This window comes from Misgurnus anguillicaudatus, chromosome 23, assembly GCF_027580225.2.
Source record: "Misgurnus anguillicaudatus chromosome 23, ASM2758022v2, whole genome shotgun sequence".
NCBI classification, from domain to species: Eukaryota; Metazoa; Chordata; class Actinopteri; order Cypriniformes; family Cobitidae; genus Misgurnus; species Misgurnus anguillicaudatus.
The window spans coordinates 2,591,601-2,612,580 of NC_073359.2; the positions used below are offsets into that span (position 1 = coordinate 2,591,601).

Below are 20,980 nucleotides of genomic sequence, written 5' to 3' on the forward strand. Positions count from 1 at the left end.
TTACATGAGGAGTTACACAAGTAAGTATGGTGGAACAAAATAAAACGTGGTGATTTTTAAAGCGGATAAAAAAATGAGAACATATTGTATGACCTCGGGTCAGTAATATTAACAGAAGTTTGAGCAAGATGGGAATCATAATCAAAACTCGTTACGTATTTTTGAAGGAGGGACTTCATAGAACAAGGAAGACATCAGAACGTTTTGGGGACAGGGAAAACAGCGATAAGTAAATTGTGTGAACAATAATGTGTTTTTTTTTACACGTGAAACATGTTATATTGTGCACTGTATACACAACCAAAGTTCACTGCCATTGCTCGCAGCAAAAGTTACACGTGTGTCAGCCAATCAGATCACATCATCCAAATAAGTTAGTGCGAGCCAGCCATTTACGTTTATGCAAGACTGAAGCATGTGTTGCGGGCGGCCACTGTGATTGTCTGTTGGCCATGCTTCAGACAAGCCTTCCCCAAGCATTAAAGGACAAGTCCGGTATTTTACACTTAAAGCCCTGTTTTCAGATTGTTTAGGAGTGTTTATTATTCAAGCTCTCAACGGAAGAATGTACGGGTGTGAGGCGTTTGGAAAAATAGGTCCACAAGTTTACAACGAATGCTAAAACACGTGTTGGAAAGCATCTTTTGCAGCGATTTTTGTGTGAGCATATCAGTGAACACCCCTGACCACTCGCTGAGTTTCACGTCTTTGTAAACGAAAGTTTAGTGCATTTTAGGAAGGATTGTTCCAGTGCACCTGTAAGGGTGGGTAATACAACAAACACCCGAAAATTCTTGGGCCAGCATCATATGTCCAAATGTCAGTCAAAACCATTCTATTTCATCATAAACAATCTGAAAACAGGGCTTTAAGTGTAAAATACCCAACTTGTCCTTTAACGCTGGCGCCTAGTGTGAATGTACTGTAACCGCTGTGTCTTTTTCTCATCTTTCTGATCAAAGATGTTTGTAGCTACTATGAGCAAATGAAATGCCAAACTGCATCGCTTCAGCAGCACACATGTTTGCGATACAAACATGAGTTTTGTCTAAGCTTGCTTAAAGTTCAGAAAACGTCACAACTATAGCATTATGTTTGATAAGTGCTTACGTTATACCGCCCTAGATGTATATGTCACTACAAAATAGCTTAATTTTTGTTGTTTTATCTTATTTTAATGCTTGTTTTGTCTTATTCTGAATCACCTTGAGGCTTGTTTGAGCCCCCCTGATTAAAAAACACAGGACTACAGGGGACTTTAAAGTAAACTCGTATCATGTCTTACACCAGTGGTTCCCAAACTTTTTCAGCGTGCGGCCCCCCTTGTGTACGGTGCATTCCTTTGTGACCCCCCCAAAGAAAATTTGTGACAAAAACTGTTCTAAAAGTCAACATTTTTAATAAAAAAACATTAAATTATACAAAAAAGTTGTGCTTTTGGTTAGTAGCCTTATTTTTTTAGGTTTAATTACACAGAATTCATGATAAATGAATGTATTTCATAAAATGTCATAAAACTGGGGCCCCCCTGGCACCATCTCGTGCCCCCCCAGTTTGAAAACCACTGTCTTCCCTACTGAAAAATCCAGCTAAAACCAGCATAAGCTGGTGAGCTGGTTTAAGCTGGTCTCCAGCTTGATTTTAGCTGGTTTTGCTGGTGTAGGAAGCTGGTCTTGCTTGTGTAGCAAGCTGGTCTAGCTGTGTTTTGGTCACTTTTTAAGCTGGTCTAGCTGGACTTAGCTGGTCAGGCTGGGAGACCAGCTGGCCCACCAGCATGACCAGCTTTGTCAGGCTGTGAGGACCAGCATAAACCACCTTAAACCAGCTAAAACCAGCTACCAGCTTATGCTAGTCTTAGCTGGATTTTTCAATAGGTTTACACCATTAAACACTAAAATATTCAATTTAAAAATAAAAATTGTCCGTTTTGATTTTACATGGACTTTAAATCTCAAAAGCTGCAGTGAAAGCATAGAGGATAATGTATATTTATGTCTTATAACATGTTCATAAAGTAAATATAAACTATTTTTACAAGTCTGTTGATGCTAGTGTTAACATTGCCTAGGCCTAACCTTAACCCTAGCCGCCTTATCGCTAGGTGGCGATAGGTAGTGATGGCCAAACGAGGCTTCCTGAACCAATGAGGCTTTCCAGCCCATTGGTTCGCCAAAAGGTTCATTTACCCGAAGCCTCATGAAACACTGTGCTCTCCAGTGACACCTGCTGTGCAAAGCAATGTATCGCACACGCACACAAATCTATTCATTTTGAGCAACCAAATTGTCATGAGCCGTTTCTCAATACCAAGTACGCCAAACTCGGACTTGTGTCCTTCGTAGTTCGAACTTGCAAGTTCAGACTCGGAAGAACGAACTCCTGACGCGAAATGCATTCTGGGAAACCTCGCTGTCATAAGTCCACACAAGTCTCCTCTGATGCATCCTCGATAAAATGGGCGGATCAAGAATACATCCGGGGATTTTATGTGAACTTGGGCTTGATGCGAACTTTGAATTGGAACAGTACTTGGGCCGTGACTGATGACGTTTCACATGTCCACAAGAACGCAAGTACAGACAAGAACGCATATTGAGAAACGGCTATGGTGTGGGCTTTTGAATAAAGTATATTAAAGAAAGTATTTTACTCTGCTTGTGTTAACCTATGTACACACAACTCACACATACACAACTTTGTGTTCAACTATACAGTAGTTCTTGAGTTAGTGATAACAGAATGCACAAAATAAAGAAATGAAGAGTTTCGTTGCAAAACAAGATAAATCAATTTTTTTTAACATTTTTGTCAAAACATGTTTATTATTACGTTATCATGTTATTATTTTGTTTTATGGTGCTACTTAGCTGTATTTTTTAAGTTATGAAGGTTTAAATCAAAACAAACCAACTGCAGTTGCATTGAAATTAATTGGAATGCACAACCAAAAAACAAGATTTCTGAACAATTAAAAAACGGTGGTTATCTCGTTTTGCAACGAAACTCTTCAAATTATCGTGAGTGCAGTGCTTATTAACTGGGGCTGCAATAGTGCAATGCTTATGGGACTGGAAGTGTGAAACAGCAAACTGCAACACGGAAAAGGGTTTACTGGTTTTTATTTAGAAACAAAAGTTTTTTAACAGTATTTGGATTGAGGCGGTTTCTGTTTTTAGAAAACACCCTATCACAGGGCACTGATGATGCTGGACAACATAAGAAGATCAGTTATATAAATTGGGATATTGGACCTTCTGTTTGTTCCAATATCCCAATGGATCCTCAGTCCTTCTAGGTTATCCCTACTACAGTCTAGTCTTATAATAATAATAACAGCAGCAATAATATATATAATAATAACACTACTACTAATATAGGCTATATAATATAATTACGTATTATTAGAACTAGACATATGCTAATTTACTCTAATGATCTACTGAACTAGGCTATGTATAATTTACTCTAATAATCTACTAAGCTAAGTGTAATATAATATATAATACAGGCTATGATATTTAAGCAATATCGTTCTAGTAGGAGTGTGGTGTGGCTCTATATCATCACGGCTGTGATTAGGCCAGAGGCACGAGGTCGTAGGCCGAGTGCCGGAGGCAATCACAGCCGTGATGATATAGAGCTATATCACACGACTCCGAGAGCGATATTGCTTTTATACAACAGTTCGACGGCACACGTTTGAAAAACGAAAACTAGAAAACAACAACGGAGTTATTTTAAAAGCCTCTTTGTTTGAGAACTACTTCTTCCGCCACGGATTTGAGGGCGGCCAGAATGACAGGTAAAACTTTCGGCTGCTTTGAAGCTCATAACAACTCAATGGACGGAAAAGCCGTTACTTTATATTACCGTTTCTTGGTCACAAAGTGTAGTTTTAAGATTAGTTCAGTCGAGAATGTATCTGTATTATAACTAAATCTGCAGTCGATTAGTAAAGATAGCGCCTGTTTGAACGTTTGCTTAGTGAGATTCGGTACGAATGAGAACCAAAGCATGAGCGGACCTCAGTGTTTACTCGCCCCGCTGACCACCGCCCTCTCTGGGCTACATCTCTGAAAGGGATTCCCTGGCTCTCATGTTGGCCTTGTTTGTTTATGATCGTCAAAATGAGATCAAATCAGCAGTATTTGGTGTCATGATCAAACTAGTACTTGTTTTTTTATTCATATTTAACAGTTAGTGTCTTTTGTGTTGTTATTGTTTTGGCGCGAGGTAAAAGTTAATAAAACTATACTTGTGTAACGTTACTATTAGGGATGTCCCGATCAGGTTTTTTTGCCCTCGAGTCCGAGTCATTTGATTTTGAGTATCTGCCGATACCGAGTCCCGATCCGATACTTCTATAATATATAAAAAAAGAATAAATAAGAGCGAAAAAAAACAGAACCAGGATGTTCCTAATGTCATGCCGCACGCATTGCTGTTTCTGTGTGAAGTCAAAAGAGTCTAACTCGGTGCCAGCACATAACTATAGATGTGTTAAAAAATAATGAGAATATATATAGTATATGTACAGGGGTTAAATTGGGATTTGTTTTGTGGGGATGCTCTGTTGGGAGGGAGGGTTCGAGGGGTAAAATGTTTAATCCTGATGACAGCAAAGCCACTGATGTGTTTCAATGACATTTTGGACCTCTGATAGGATTTTATACGTTTCAGTTTTAAAGCTGTGCCACATGTTGACCCAAACTTTAAAACCTGAACTTTAAATTATGCAAATCTATGAGTCTGACACCCTATATGCATTTGTTGCACATATCATTATGCACAATTGATCAAACTTTGAAGGAAGCTATAAGAATCAACCTCCTTGACTAATTCTAGGCATAAGATAGGCTACCCAGACTCAATTAACAAGAAAAACAGCATACTGATTCAGCAATATATCTTATAAATTAGCCATAGAGATTCCCTAAGCTGGTCAGCAGTTAGTTATAAAATACCTATAGTTACTAGGTCGTAATTAATCTGTATAATCAAAATACATTATTTTATTAAACTATACAATCAGTTGTATCCAGTTATCTAGTTAACATATTGTAATGAGATGTGTGACATGGTTAGACATGCTTTAATACTTTGTTTCTAGACTTCTATTAAGTTTTCTCGACGTGGGCACCATTCTTACCTCTCTCTCTATCTCTCATCTCTACAGTATCCTGCGCGAATGCGCGTTCTTGAGGTTCTGAGTGAGACGCGGAGCTGCGTCTGAGCCGAGGGGCAACCTTCCGATCTCTCTAATGAAGCCAACACGGAAGTGACTTAAACTGCAATTCATCGACTGGCCGCTTGAGGCTGGCTTCAAAAGGGAGTCAATTCCCATAGACTCCCATGTTAAAAATGGCCAACTTTACAGTAGAAAATAATATGTTTACAGCCTGGTACAAAAAGTGTTTTTGGCCTATATAGCTAATTTTGCCCTTCATGACAACTGTGAGGGGGGTGAATTTTTTTGTAACTCAACCGTTTAGATTATATTAAGCCTTAAACTTCTGCATAATTAAGGGTGTGGCCGCTTGAGTGTCGGTTGAACAGCCACTGCTGTCACTAGACTCGTGCTAGGCGGGCGTGGTTTCACCTCAGCTTCACCCATGTCCCGCCTCTTTACCCATTTTCGGTTTTCCGACGCGTGGCCAAGATGGCGACAGCAGGCAACGCCTACTTTAAGCTTCAAAAGCGATCTTCACAAACCAATGGGTGACGTCACGGACACTACGTCCATATTTTTTTACGGTCTATGGTCTGAGCACATGGTGACAAAAACGATCAACGTGTCGTTTAAATGAGCGGTAAAAATCCGGTTTTGTCGTGGGTTCCTTGCACGCACGAGTGTGAAGCCTATGAATGAATTTGAAAGCACGTCAATAGGCCTGCTCGTCTTCACGCGGCGCCGCAACAATCGACAGCCGGGTGACGTCAAACTACCGCAAGAGTGATCCGCGAAATCATACGGAGGAGTTTGCTTTTAAATCGCTCTCGCGGAACTTAGACGTCATCCGGCTGCCGGTTGTTGCAGCGCTGCATGAAGTCGAACAAGCCTATTCTCTTCTCATCAGTTCACACGCACCAGCGCAGCTCGTACACTGGCGCGGAGCAGAGCGAGACCTTAATGGATTTTAAACCCTGCATATGTTTCCGAGTCCTGATCGGGAGGTAACGTCCAATTCCGATCGAGTCTGAAACCACGTGATCGGGGCCGATTTCCGATCACGTGATCGGATCGGGACATCCCTAGTTACTATTGCTTTCTCATTTATTCTTAACGCGATACGAGCACTCGATTATTATTATTAAACTTTGTTCTTGTCAGTACTATACAAAACGGTTTTTTATAAGTGTCAGAGAGATGTTTTTGCATGCTGCTTATAAATATATCAGTGGCGATATCTCATAACATGTTTTAATAGTCACGTCACGATAAAGTAAATTATCAATGTCCACATTTAAAAGCTGTGGTGCTTACCTGCAGTTCCACGGTGTTTTCGCGTTCTGATAAAAGATATAGCTCCAGAAAAAAACGAGTGTTTATATTCCTCTTTCCAAGTGTTAATCGTCCACACGATGTGACAAGACATTTCTCCCATTAACTTTAACGTAACATCCAAGAGCGCTGATCTTTGACGGAATAATACTTCTGATTGGGGATTCACAGACTGATTTATGAGCTAGTAAACTAATGAGACACACGGAGAGCGTGTGTTTTTCCATTCAGAGATGAGCCTGCTTAGGACCTCCATTCACTAGGTGGCGGAATAATACGAAAGGTGAAGTGGTTACAGTGCCGTTATCAGCACAATATCGTATAGCTCTTAGCCAATCAGATTCGAGAACCAGAAAGAACTGTTGTATAAATAATGATAACTATACGGACTACCGGCACATCCGGGAACTTGACTGTAAATTTAGTCACCGCCCCTTTTCGGGGGATAAAAAAGCAGCGCTTCCATTCAAAATAGCGGAACAAAGCAACGTTTTTACACAGCCGGCAGGCGTAAATAACTTATGAAATCACTCAGATTAAACATGTTGAGTATTTAACTGTCCATCCTGCCTGCCATAGAGGGCGAAAGATACATTAACACATTTAATTTGGTCAATATAAAAACATGTCCCTTTCATTCTCACAGCGTCAAATTTTGTGTAACAACGCCATCCAGTGATTGCTGGAAATATCGCTAAGCCAGTTAGTTGTATGGCTAGACGGAAAAGTGCACTCATTACTCTAAATATAAAGACATAATAAATAAATACGAAGTAACTTTCAAATACGAAGTAAAATCATTCACTGTCTTCCCTGTTGACTCGATGAGGTACGAGTAAATGTCCGGGTAAGACACCTCTGGCCAATAGGGAGCGTTGTTACACAAATTTGACGCCGGGAGAATGACAGAGACACGTCTCCATATTGACCAAATCAAATATTCCAATTTATCCTTTGCGCTCCATGGCAGGCAGGGTGGACAGACAACCACTCAACATGTCCAATCCGAGTGACCCCACAAGCCATCTACGCCTGCCGGCTGTGCACGAACGTTGCTTTGTTCCGCTATTTTGAATGGAAGCCAATGGAACGTCTAGTGTGATTTCCCCCAAAAGTGGGCGTGAACCTGTTCAGAGACATTATATGACGTTGCGCCGGTTGTGCGTATATACTAGAAACTCACTACAACCTCGCCACTACTCGCTACAACCAACACTATAACATCAATGCAAACGTACTGCAAAACCCACAAGAGGCGCGAGTTTCGAACCGTAAGCAAAACTCGGAATGAAGCAATGACGTATTCAACAGAAAACGAGGCCTCGTTTGTCATCGTCACGTGATTTTCCCGGAAACGATACAAGCCTCGAATCGGGGCTTCATCTGGAACGCCCCTTTATGCTCGACACAAGCTCCGGAGCCTCGCTTCAGATGTCCCATCACTATATATTGGTAGTATTGGTGCATTATGATTGTGAGGTATGTATTAATGGATTCTGCGTTCAATTTTTAGACCGATAATCCATGTTATCAGTTAGCTGTGTAGCCCGTATAAACGAGACTCGATCGTTAACTTGCAGAAGGACATGAGAACAGCCAGGCCTGGTTTTACAGACAAGCAAGCTAGTAACTTATTGGGCCTTAGTTAAATTATGATGTTTAAGCATCTTTTATAAACATGCTTTAGAAAAGACGATACTGTGTATTTTTATCTTAAAAGTATTTTAAATCTTGGACTAACGTTAGCCTTAAGCCTTGAATCTGAAACTGGGGAGGAAAGTAAAACTGTGGCATGCGAAAAGTGCCTCTTTAATCAAGAACTAACGTTATTATATTTCTAAAAATCTCATGTTTACCATTATGTGCAATGCATTTGAAATCCTGTTAACTTTTAGATTTTTGTTCACGATCTACACACTGTTGTGCTTAGAGAAATAGGTATTACAAAGGAAAATATATACATTGTCATTCCTAAACCGTTAAACCAATATCCATTAAATGACTGTACGTGAAATAAATACAGACTTAAGTGGGGTAAAGTGCAATATATGCATAAAGTATGTATGTATTGCTGGTTTATATTAAAGAGCCCCTATGACATTGCTAAAAAGAACATTATTTTGTGTATTTGGTGTAATGCAATGTGGTTTATGGTTAAAAAAAAATTATTTTCCACATACTGTACATCAGGGGTCACCAATCCTGCTCCTGGAGGGCCAGCTAATTAAGGTGCCTCAGGTGTGCTTGATTAGGGTTGGAGCTAAACTCTGCATAGACACCGGCCCTCCAGGAGCAGGATTGGTGACCCCGCCATTAGGGATGCTCCGATCGATCGGTATCGGCCGATAATGGCATTAAATGACTCGATCGGTGCTCGCTAAATCTGCCGATCTCATAAACCGATCTTTCTGTTTACTTTTGTCATCAAAAGGATCCTGAATGCGGCTGCAATTAAAGACATTTTTTACGTAGCGCGAGCATTTTTACAACCTGTTGCTCATGTGCAGCGTGCAGATTTGTATGTTTCTCTTTGCCTTTACAGAGATATGCGTATGAGGACGCGCTCCGGTAAACAGCGCGAAGCGTCTTCACATCCCCATCAAACAGCGTATACAACACATATCTATCACGGACAATTGCATCATCATGCCAAAAGTTTCTTATTTCCATGCGTTTTAAAGTTTTGAGCGTTAACTTTTATTTTCCTCACAGCCGCCGCCCACACACACAACAGCCTGTCATCAGTGCACGTGAACAGAGCGATCTCTCTCTCACGTCTTAAAGCTGCAGTACCCTAAATCATCTCTCAATAAAATCACTCTCTGCTCTTGACTAAAGAACTTTTATACTTCATACGAATGCGTGTATATTTAATTAATACAGTAAAGTCTATGAAGTGTTTTATTTTCAGTACTTTTAGGAGACATAAGCCTTTTTAAAGCCATATTAAATTTCTCTTTGCAGAATAAATATTTGTTGTGCTTATTTATTTGAGTCTCTATTAAAACAATAATATACCTAATTACTGCAAGTAATATAACAAAGGCAACACCGTGGTATTATTTTATTTAGAAAGATTGTAACAGTTACAGTCATCAAGCTTGCATATCAGCTTTAAAAAAATCGGTATCGGTATCGGCCCATCACGAAGATTACAAATCGGTGATCGGTATCGGCTGCAAAAATCCTGATCGGAGCATCCCTACCCGCCATACATTATTGTAGCTCATCTATGCCTCACCGTTCTGAAATGCATTGATTTGTAAAAAGCTCATCTTAAAAATGTGTGCTCCGATTGGCCAGCTATCCCCAGTGCATTGTGATTGGCTGAATACTTCAAGTGTGTTATGGAAATGTGGTGCTCCTTGGACGCGTTATAGTTGTGCGTAGGTCCTACGGCGTAGCTGCGACGGCGTAGGTTCTGCGTCGGTTTTCATTTGTACTTTTGCGTCGTCCTCCGCGTCGACATGCAAACACATGCGCAAACCGCTGGTAGGCAGTATCCACGCGTGTAACCACAGTAGCAGCGCGACCATCAGAGAAGAAGAAGCTTGGCAAGTTAACCCACAAACGAAGAAGACACAGCAACTTGTTGTGTATGATTTGAGAAGACCAGCAATGATGGAAGTAAATAAACAGCGACTTTGGTTGCAGTTTGAGTTAAATCACTCCTCAACTTGTCTCATCTTTCTTTTAACCGTTGCAAACAGAAATACCTATGACACAGTTTTTTTACCTGACACTAGGGGTTCTGGTGGACCAATCACAGCGCTTGCGATCCGCATAGAACTGACGCCCTGTTAAAATTTTTGCGAGGTGCAGGTCAGGCTACGCAGAGCAACGCACAGGCTACGGATAGCCTTTGCCGTAGCTACGACGTAGAACTTGCGCACGACTATAAATCGCCCTTTACTTCCATATTTGGAAGATCAGCTCCCTGAAAATCCTGATCGCTACTCGACTCAAAATTCGTATTTTTAATAGTCACTAGTAAATTTTTAAATATGAAATCACTGACTGGCTATGAGTCAGAAACGGGTGAAATTATAATAATGACCTGTCTGTGTCAACTTGCTGCGGAAGTAAACTGTTGCCTGTAATACTTGTGTTCATTGTAGTCCAAGAAAAGAGATTTCGTCTGGAGACGATAATTTGCGTCATCATAGAGTTTAGGATTTGAAACCTGAAATGTGTGCAGCTACCTTACCTATCAGTTTAGTTACTGAGAAGGATTTTTTGTCTTTTTCTGTTACAGATGGTTCCTCATCTATGTCTTTGTACTGTTAATAAACAGTGAACAGGGTGAGTAACTCACTAAATTTAAAACGTTACTATTTTCTCAAATGCAAAACTGCCATCAGCATATTTTCATATGTTTTGTTTTCAGTCTCTCTGAAGGTCACAGTTCAATATTTTGTTGGAGATTCAGCGATTTTAAACTGCTCATACTCAGAAGATATAAATGAAGTAGACACAGTGTTTTGGAGACTCAATGGCAGTCAGAAGGTTTTTGAATTTAGTCCAGTCAATATTTCACAAGATGTAACGTTAAGGAGCAAAAGCATCAGATTCGAATCTTTTCCTGACGAATATAAAATGGGGAACTTTTCTATCAAAATCAAGGAACTTAAAACAAATGACGAAGGCGAGTACACCTGCTTCATCATACCAGCAGATCATTATGAGGACATGTATCTCATCATCAAAGCCAAAGGTTTGTAACATTACAGCAAAGTTTTTTATTAAAATATTGATGGAAAATGTAGCAAAATATTGATTCTGAAAACTACACTGTTAAACCCTGAATGTTTTAGATGTTTTCCTATATAACTACCTGGTTCATGTTATCAGCTTGTGTTAATTAGGGAATCCGTTTGTTCGACATCATTGAAGCTGTCCAGGGGTGCTTTTTAAGAACAACAACGTAACTCGCTGCTGAACCACCATAGTACAATGCATAGTTGGAGAAACAAACTACCTTGTCACGACTGTTTCCTGAAAGCATAGTCGTTTGAACCACGTTGGTTTAGAAAACATAGTTGATTATGTCAGGTGGAGGCGATTTAATGTTAGATTACTGCTGTAAATAACATATATTGCATTGGAAGACTGATTTTGTTATCGGAATTTAGTTATCTGTTGTTGTTTTTTTAAAGATATTTAATTCATGCACAAGTTTCCTCTTTCGTCACTCCTCCCATGGATTCCCCAGGGTCTTAAAGCTCGTAGGACTGTGCACATGCGCAGTTTTCAAATGTAGCGCTTTAATTCTGTTTACAAACTTAATGAAGTAAAATCTAATTTTTATATATGTAGAATGATGGATATGGAAAGTTTTAATTAAAAGCATGATCAACATAAGTCTACATATGATAATAACAAGGAACTGTGCTTTTAACGACAGGTGAAGAGCTGTCGTTCAAACCACACAAGTTTGCAATGCAGCTTGCGAATGTTCGTTTGAACAATGGTTTCGGGAAACAACAAATCGTTGAACTTTGTCAGTAACAACAAAACTCACGACAGTAGTTGGCTAACGTTGCTTTCTGGAAACGCACCCCAGACCGATCGGGACCAAAGGACTGTATGCTTTCAAATGCAATATCATGGGCTAATTGTTCTGCGTGGCCTGAAGTATAAAAAGCTTTTATGCAAGTGGGCTGATTAGTTGAATTTGGCTCCCCTTCAGGTTGTGCCGCATTACCACCTTGGGTCTGCATTATTTTCTTATGATTCAACGGCCTGTCGTCAATTATTTGTTACATAAATGTAGGGTGACCATACATACCATTCTTCCCGGACGCATCCTGGATACGACTTTGTCTTCTGGAAGTTGTATTTGTCGACTGCATCCGTCATAGAGGATTATTATTATTACAGAAAAGCAACCTTTACATTTTAAGGTAAGAATGAAACTACGATTGTATGTCTTATGTTTTTAACTGGATGGCGTATGCGGTCAACAAATACGATTTCCGGAAGACGCACCGAAATCCTGGCCAGGACGTGTCCGGGAAGAATGGCACGTATATGGTTACCCTAATAAATGTGGGCGCTACCATCTTTGAGCTCCTTTGTGTTAAGACTTCCGGTGAGCCACTAAAGCTAATGGTTGTCATATTGCGAGGGACACAAGTGTGCTGTTTTGACTGGCTCTTTAATGTTTACTATGAAATCCAGGAACGTCGGCATAATTTGTGCAGTTAGGGGTTGACATAATAGCTGATACAAACACAGTAAATCTCTACAAAACATTTGCTTTAACCATAATACACGTACAAGAGTCGAATGTGTATGTGGCGCACATGCACTCATGATTTGTATTTACAAATCCATTCAGTAAAACCTTTCATAGAAACAATACAATAATTGTTCAAAAACAACTAATATTATGCTGAGAAAAATATACTGATTTAGCTGGTTTATTTATTCTGCTACTATATATTATTAATTTGTTTTAATAAAAATGTGATTACAGTACATAATATATACAACATAATCTGCTTAGTTAATGTTTATATAAGTTCTTAATGTGCTTACTTTTGTCTTATTTAAAATGAAAAAGCAAATAATTTTAAAATAAACAAAACATTTCATAAGCTTGTGGCTCCATCTAGTGTTTAAGAAGCGATGTAATAATATTTTCTTAACCTCTTAAACCCTGAGGACCCAGTCCCGGGGACAAAATTTCGTATTTTGACTCAAATAAAATATTCTTTTAATCTTTAATGGTCCATCATGGACCCCAGTAACACATATGAGATACTGTTTGAAAGCTTAGACTCTCTACTTTCTCCAGATATGCATCACTTTGAGAAATCTTTTACTGTAAGAAAGTTATTTACACTTAATTTACACTATCACCCCCCCATAATTTTGTATATGATTTAATATTCACATATTTCATATTTTTCAAGTATGACAAACATGGGCAAGTCTTATATCAAATGAAAGCTCTCATTCTCAGGAATAAGGCTACAGCGTTATTTTTGTTCTATTATTAACACATATCCAACAATAGTTGAATGAATAATGATGTAAAAAATCGTCTTTTGTAAACATATGGGAAAATTGAGTGTGGACTGCCTCAGATAGCACATATAGCCACAAATGATACACCATCTTTTCTCTTAGATCCTACTCTAAAAAATGAGTCCATTCACAGCATTTTCTTAGGTTGTGTGCATGAATAATCTCTTGTTATTTATTATATGTCCAAAACAAAAAAATAATATTTATATGAAAAATGTATTTTCGGACACTTCAGTAAAATTAAAATAACTTTTGAATGCGACATGCTAAAGAGATCATTCTTTTTTTGGGTGTTTACTGTCTGCTGCTGGTAACAACCAGAACTGTCTGCAGTCTGCTAGAGCACCCACAGCCATAGTTATACACTATCAAAGGCAGTATTTACAACATAAAAAAAGAAAATTTGGTGTTTCATCATATGGAAAACAACATAAATAACAATATTTGTCACAAACAGCAGCTTTTTATGTAACTTCAAAGGGTTTTCTTTAAAATGATATAAAGAAATTGCATTTATTCCACTGTATGTGGTTAATGGAGCACTTTAAATGTTTTTAGGCAGAAATTGTATACAAAAAGGGTATTATTCCTCCAATCAGTTGGAGTAAAATAACTTTTGCATACATTATGATAGAGAAAAAAATCTTTTTTCCTCTGTAAGCTGGCAATTGCTGGAATCAAACAAAACTGTCTGCAGGGAGCTGAGGCACTCAGGGCCAGAGTTATACACTTTTAAATAAAAACTTTAGAAAAAAAACATCAAAAAGCGCCTATTTATTTTTGTGTTTATTAGAGGACTGACATCACATACAACCATGTTTAGCACTTTCAACAGTGTTTTATGTAATTTCAAAGGGTTTCCTGTAAAATGATACCAAACATTTGTATGTAAACCTCTGCATGTGGGTATGGGAAGCTTTTGAAATTGGGTAGGCCAAATCCAGGCGAAAATCCCCAAAATAGCTTCGGGGTGGAAGAGGTTAAAACAAAAACAATAATGAATACATGTAATAGTTTAATATGTTTTATTATTAACCATAATTTATTGTGGTTTGTTCAAATAACTTACAATCTGTTGCATGAGAAAGATGCTGCTGACTGTGGGGTTAAAAGATGCTAGTTTCACCATAGCAGTTGTGTTGAGAACTTCATTTGATCATTTTGTTGTTATTATTTTATTTTACAGAGGAACAGACATCGACTGAAGATGATGAAAACCAGAGCACACAAACAAAACCATTGCTTATTCTATTAATAATTTTTTGCATTGGAACTTTAGTTTCTGTTTGTGTTTTCTGCATTCTGCGCAAAAAACGCTTGTGGATATTCAAGCCACATTAATGTAAACTTCACCTTTATGAATGTTGTTGCATTAGATTTCAAGTTTTCAGACCAAATGGCATCTGTAAACAAATGATGATGTTACTTTTCTAAGAACTAAGTTGACTTTCTCAAGTAACCAAACTGCTCTGGATTTATGAAATCTTTCCTCTCAGGTTTATGGCGTATAATTTGTTACATTATCTAGATATGTGCTTTGCTGATGTTTAAGTGCCCAAACATCCTATAGATCATATTAACACTGATAATACTGTGTTGTAAAACTACGGTAATATTTTGTCAGGGATTTTTTTCTGCACTATAATATCTATTGGTCTATTTTTGTATGACTTTTTCTACTATGTTTTTACTATGTTTGATGGCCTTCAAAGTTATTGTTCTGAAAATATTTTGTCATGTTACATAAAATTAAGCAAATGCAGAAAGTTCCGTTACACTGGGCGTATTATTTAAAGAAAAAGAGGGAGCAATGTAGGGGTGGTTTTGGGGACATGGCTTATCTTAGTACCAGAGCTGCCTTAATTTAAAACATTTAATATCCTAACATTTCAGTCCCATTGTTTTGTTTGAAGATGCACACAAAATTGAGTAAAATGTCCTAATATAACTAAGGCCTTGTCCTAAATTTATCTAAATCCTGTATGGGAAACTGCCCTAGTGTTATTTACGACTTTGATGGTTGTAATATATCATTTTACAGCCTTAATTTATTTATTCTTACATTATATGATTATGATTTACTTATTTGTTGTTTTGTTTCTATGTGGATTTGTCTGTTTCTGTCCACTGTTACATTACTGAAGCAGGCCTGAAGGGGGAGCTGTGTACCCTACAATACTTTATCCTCTGACCTTATTTTCTTCAAATTGTGATAAAATCGTTTCAGCATGTGATGTGATTGTTTGCTGATTGTAATCTTGCTCACACTTGATCTTCTGCTTACATATGGAATATAAATAAAATCCTTAAAAAGGTTTGTTGTTCACTTTGTCTTCAATATTATCTATTCTACACAAGGCATAATAAGTTTAATAAACAGTATTTTTGCCGAAAACTTTTAATATTTAATCTTTTAACTGTTCTGAATAATAAAGTACTGATTTAGAGAAAATGTCAATGAGCAAAATAAGACACTGTGTTTTGATAGTAATGATTGTGTTTCATAATGTCTGTTTTATATTTTTATCCTAACTTGTATCACATCTGTATTTTGCTCGTTCCCATCTCAGCTTGCTTTCTGCTGTGGATATTTGCTTTTTAAGTCTCTTCTCTTTTCTCTAGCAATCATCCACTTCATCTCTAGATTATGAGTTTTGTCTCCCTCTGGTGTCTGATCACGGCTTGACACTTAACTATACATTTAAATGTCATGCAAATAAAGTAGGCCTACCTGTTTTTCTTGGCCTTTGTCTTAATTTTATATATGTATAATGCTCTGTGATTGGCTGTTTCTGACACCTGTCTGGGTTGAATGTACTGGCTTTGTGACCAGCTGGCTTTTTGTGTTTTTGTTCCTGGTAAATTTATTTTGCTTTGCTTTATTTCCTTTGTAGAGAACGTGATGTATTTTTAAATGATATTTGTTTTGTAAATGTTTTGATATTCCTTAGTGATCAGCCTCATGTTTTCAACTTTATATGAGAAAATCATCATCTTGAAATCAGAAGTGATTTTCTTTTAGTGCTTCAATTTTAAGTCAGTGCCAATCATAACAAGGATGATAAATACAAAAAAAATTCTAAATTATTTTAAATTTAAGAGGATAGCGGCATCCACACCAAAACTATAATAACAAAAATAAAGAAATGTTTTTAATAACTTTAAGAGATAAAAATCCATTTCAATTTAAAGGTGCATTTAAAATGTAAACATGCACTGCACAAATTTGCTAAAAACAATATTATCATTCTTATGAATGCAAGCATGGTTATTTTAGTAACCATCCTTAACTGGATATAAAATTATCTTATTGTGTCATTAATTTCTTAGGTAGGCTAAACTAACTGCAAAGCAAGAAGTCAAACTTTCTCCTTGCTTATAAGGACAGTTTATTTGTTTCTATTTATGGTTCATTTTGCATTCATGTAAAAATAGTATTAATACTTTCTCGGGAGAACTTTTAATTTTGATGTCCTTTAGTTTGAGGAAAATCATAGTAAATTATTTGATGTATCAGACAGATGAAACAGTAGTGTGTGCTATTTCAGGGTGTATTTCTTTCACAGTGTTGTTGGAATGGCTTTAGCAGATTTTGAACATTACACAAATACTTTGTGTAGAAGAGCAATTCAATATATGGAGGCATGTAGGAGGATCAAGAGGATCTGCTGAATGTGTCTGAAAGTTGATCAAGTGCTGAAAGTCATCAGAATGAACTGAAAAGATGACCTTGAACTTTCCTTCTAAAGTCAGAAAAGTCACACAGTATGTGAAACAAGCAGCTGAAGATAAGATCGGGTGCCACTTCAGTCAACGTGGATCAAAGTGTGTAAGCATTGATTCACAAACGTTGTTGTGTCTGATAAGTCTCGCATCTGTTGCCACTTTCAGATGGAAGGGCCAGAAATTGGCTTAAAGTCGAAGGTCAACTTGTGGTGTATGTTGTGATGAATGGCACACATAGCACCTTACTGAACTGCTGGTGGTTATATAAGTACCACCTGACCTGGTGATACGCTGGTGATTTTGTTGTGTGTGGTGGAAGAGAGATGTGTATTGTTGATGTCCAAGTGTGTGATACTATCATGACAACATGACAAAGATCTCTGCTGAATGTGTATAGGACACAGAATTTGTGCCACAATAAATTGAGAACGTGTATGTCCAAATAAAACAACAGAGAGATTGCTTCATGTACTGAAGAAATTTCATGTGCATGTGTAATACAAACATTTATTAAATAATGTATATAATAACAACTTTCCCCACACTTTATGGACTTACCTGAAATTCCCAATTGTTAAGATTGTATATATAGTTTTTAAATTATTTTGTAATCTAATGAAACATCATTTTTATACCTTGTGTTATCAATATTTAATGTGATTTTTTATCAGTGTACCTCTGTGTAATTTTTATCTCTACATAAACAAACAGCAGTAAGGTTCTGTCATTGGACTACACAAAATCTATATGTAAATTATAGACACTGAAGTATTTATGTACTAAAAATTTAGCTTGTAAGTCTTGTTTTTTAGGAAGTGGAGAAGTTGTTTGACATTTGACTTACAAACCCTGTTTAAATATGCATTGTCTATATCACCAAAAACATGCCCTCATGAAAAATGCTTAGATCAATGTGCAGTGCTTATTAAAACTTATTTTATTGGTTTATAAGCTCATATCTCTACAGATATCAATGTTCATCTCAATTTAAAGATGACTTTGTGTTTTATATCATGGCATTTGTTTATCTTTGGTCTCATAATGATTTTATAATAGACCTACCTGTTTACAAAACTCTTATCTCCAATCACCAGGATGCGGTGGAAATGCATATTCGTCTTCTGATCCTAATGAATTTAGGAGCTAAAAAAAGAAATAATGAAAAAAATCAGTCAAGTATTAATACATTTATCAAGTCATAATTATGGGAAGTTTAAACTTCTCATTATTATGAGATAACAAGTTAGACCAGTTTAACCCAACATGCCAGAAATGGTTATAATTCCTTACGGGAAATTGCTAAAGCTCAATGGCTTTAAGTTAGACGAACGCTTTAACAATAAGCTTTAAATAGAAACTTACAACAGGTGCCGGTTGATTAAAAATTTACAAAAAAGTAATATCATTAGGTTAAATTATACTTACAGTATTTGGACAGGTCCCTCCGACTGACCTCTGGGTGGGTTTCGGTCGGGTTTGCATTATTTTGCATGCAAGTCATGTAAGCCTAAATGACAATGATGACGACTGTAAAACAACTGCAAAACCTTTTGTCATTGATGTGTGTCAGCGAGAAAATGACAAAATGACTTTAATATTTACTTATTTTGCAAATGTAATGATTTGACTGTATATGCAAAATATGCACACAACCTACTGTATATACTTTCTTTCAGAATAAGTAAGCATTATTTTATTACAAACCCTCCAATCTTAAAGTATAAGTGCCTTATAATTTATACCGTTTCCCTTTTTTTGCCTTTATCTTATATTTGTGTTTGATATTTGTATGCTTATTACGACAAGACTTTCCAGTCTTTTTTAATATTAGTCTTGGTACACATGAATTCTGTTTGTCTTGTTTTTATCAACATTTTGACATTTCATTGCATTTTGTATGCATGGGCCTATATGTGACCATGTCTGTGAAATCCAGGCTAAAGTGTCATCTAATTATCAATCATATTCATTTTAATCTTTGACATGATCTTACTCAGTCAATATTACATATATCATGGTTATATTTTCACAAAATGTAATTTACATTATGTAGGATATAGGTATGCTTTGGACCTTACATTTGAAAAAGTAACAGTATACTGTGGTTAAGTTTGACACTTAAATTATAGTATGGTTACCATTTGCAAAAACTATGGTAAATGTTTTCATAATTTGTCTACTTATATTTAAATATATTTAAAATGTCCTAAGATCTATATTTGCATTTCTGGCATTTGTTTATGGTCATGATCGAGAGAGAGATCATCAGATACCTCTGAACTTCCTGGAATCCACAGCAACAAAAGTGTCTCAGTATATCAAGCTTACTGTTTGATCAACATGATCTCACAAAGTTACGTGGGATAGTCACAGAATTTTTTGCTAATTTTTCAGTGGCATTCTCACGGATCTCCGCATTTTTCAGTGGCCCTACCACGGACTTTCTTTTCCGTGTCATTTTTAAGGATTGGTTACTCAACTGCTTTTTCCTATTTTCAAACCATCGTCGCTTCGGTTTAGGGTTAGATTTGGTGTTTGCATTAGTATGTCACTTTAAAGGAGCAGTGTTTAAATTTAAGCAGCATCTAGTGGTGAGGTTGCGAATTGCAACCTACCGCTTAGTCCACTGCTCACCCCTCGCTTTTGAAACACATAGAGAAGCTGCCACCAGACAAACACGTCATCGTCGGACACAACTTAGTAAAAAATTGTCCGTTAAAGGCTTCTGTAGAAAAATGGCGGCACAAAATGGCAACTTTCATGTAAAGGGACCCTCATTATATGTAGATAAAAAGGTCTCATTCTAATACACATAATGGTTCTTTATGAAAGGTCTTTATACACCCCTGACAATATAGTTTTGTATATTATTTTGCATTTCTTTCAAGAGATCTTTCTAAAAATTACACACTGCACCTTTAAGTATTAGTTTATACTACTTTTTTCTGATTTATTCGTTCATATTTTCGCCTGGCGTTGGGGTTAGAGTTGGGTTTGGGTAAGGATGTAATTTTATGTAAATCTAACCCTAAACCGAAGCGACAATGATAAGAAAATAGGACAAAACAGTAACTAATAACCAATTCGTGAGAATGCCACAGAAAAGAAAGTCCGTGGTAGGGCCACGGAAAAATGAGCAAAAAATTCTGTGACTCTCACGGAAATTAACAAACACGCACATTATGATCTCAAACCATCTATGGCATCATAACTAAAGCATTTATAAAGTGTGTGTCATTCTGGTAAGTCGTGAAACATTGATCACATTATGCTATTATATATTATATATATATTTGGAGATTATATTCTACTTTATTTTTTTATCAGCACATGTAAATTATCTGGAGTCTGAAACAGATGTCTGTCTCACATACTCGTCTGCATTTTATCTTATCAACAACTTCAAACAACTAACAGGACGAAACAACATAGTAAAATATGAAAACAAAAACTTTGGAAAAATGTTATTATCTTGTGTCGAGTCACGCACGTCCAGTGCAATGTGATAGCCGAATGAGACTAAAATGAACAACAGCTTCCATTTAATCCCTTTTAGGTTACTATGACTATTAAAATTGTATTATATTTGTCATTTTGAAAAGGTCTGTAAAACATTTTAAGAAAGGTACTTAATGTAGGGAGGTAACTATAGTCTATATATTTATCCACATATGTGAATTTGATTATTTGATTATTCATAAAAAAGGTGCAATGTCACCA

At 37.0% G+C, this 20,980-nt stretch overlaps 1 protein-coding gene and 2 long non-coding RNA genes across 3 annotated transcripts in view; 1 reads left to right on the forward strand and 2 right to left on the reverse strand.

Moving 5' to 3' along the window:
* The window catches only part of LOC129453110 (uncharacterized), a 309,370-nt gene that overhangs the window by 273,229 nt on the left and 15,161 nt on the right, over window positions 1-20,980 (reverse strand). The gene's annotated exons all lie outside the window — the stretch shown is intronic.
* The window catches only part of LOC129454137 (uncharacterized), a 37,803-nt gene that overhangs the window by 16,156 nt on the left and 667 nt on the right, over window positions 1-20,980 (reverse strand). The window contains exons 2-3 of the long non-coding RNA XR_012365926.1: window positions 18,686-18,767; window positions 18,323-18,403 (exon numbers count right to left, since the gene is read on the reverse strand). This is a non-coding gene — a long non-coding RNA (uncharacterized lncRNA). The remainder of the gene's footprint in view (window positions 1-18,322; window positions 18,404-18,685; window positions 18,768-20,980) is intronic.
* LOC129454129 (uncharacterized) lies at window positions 7,579-11,042 on the forward strand. Its single transcript, XR_012366011.1, has 3 exons — window positions 7,579-7,981; window positions 10,758-10,804; window positions 10,890-11,042. It is a non-coding gene; the product is annotated as an uncharacterized lncRNA (long non-coding RNA).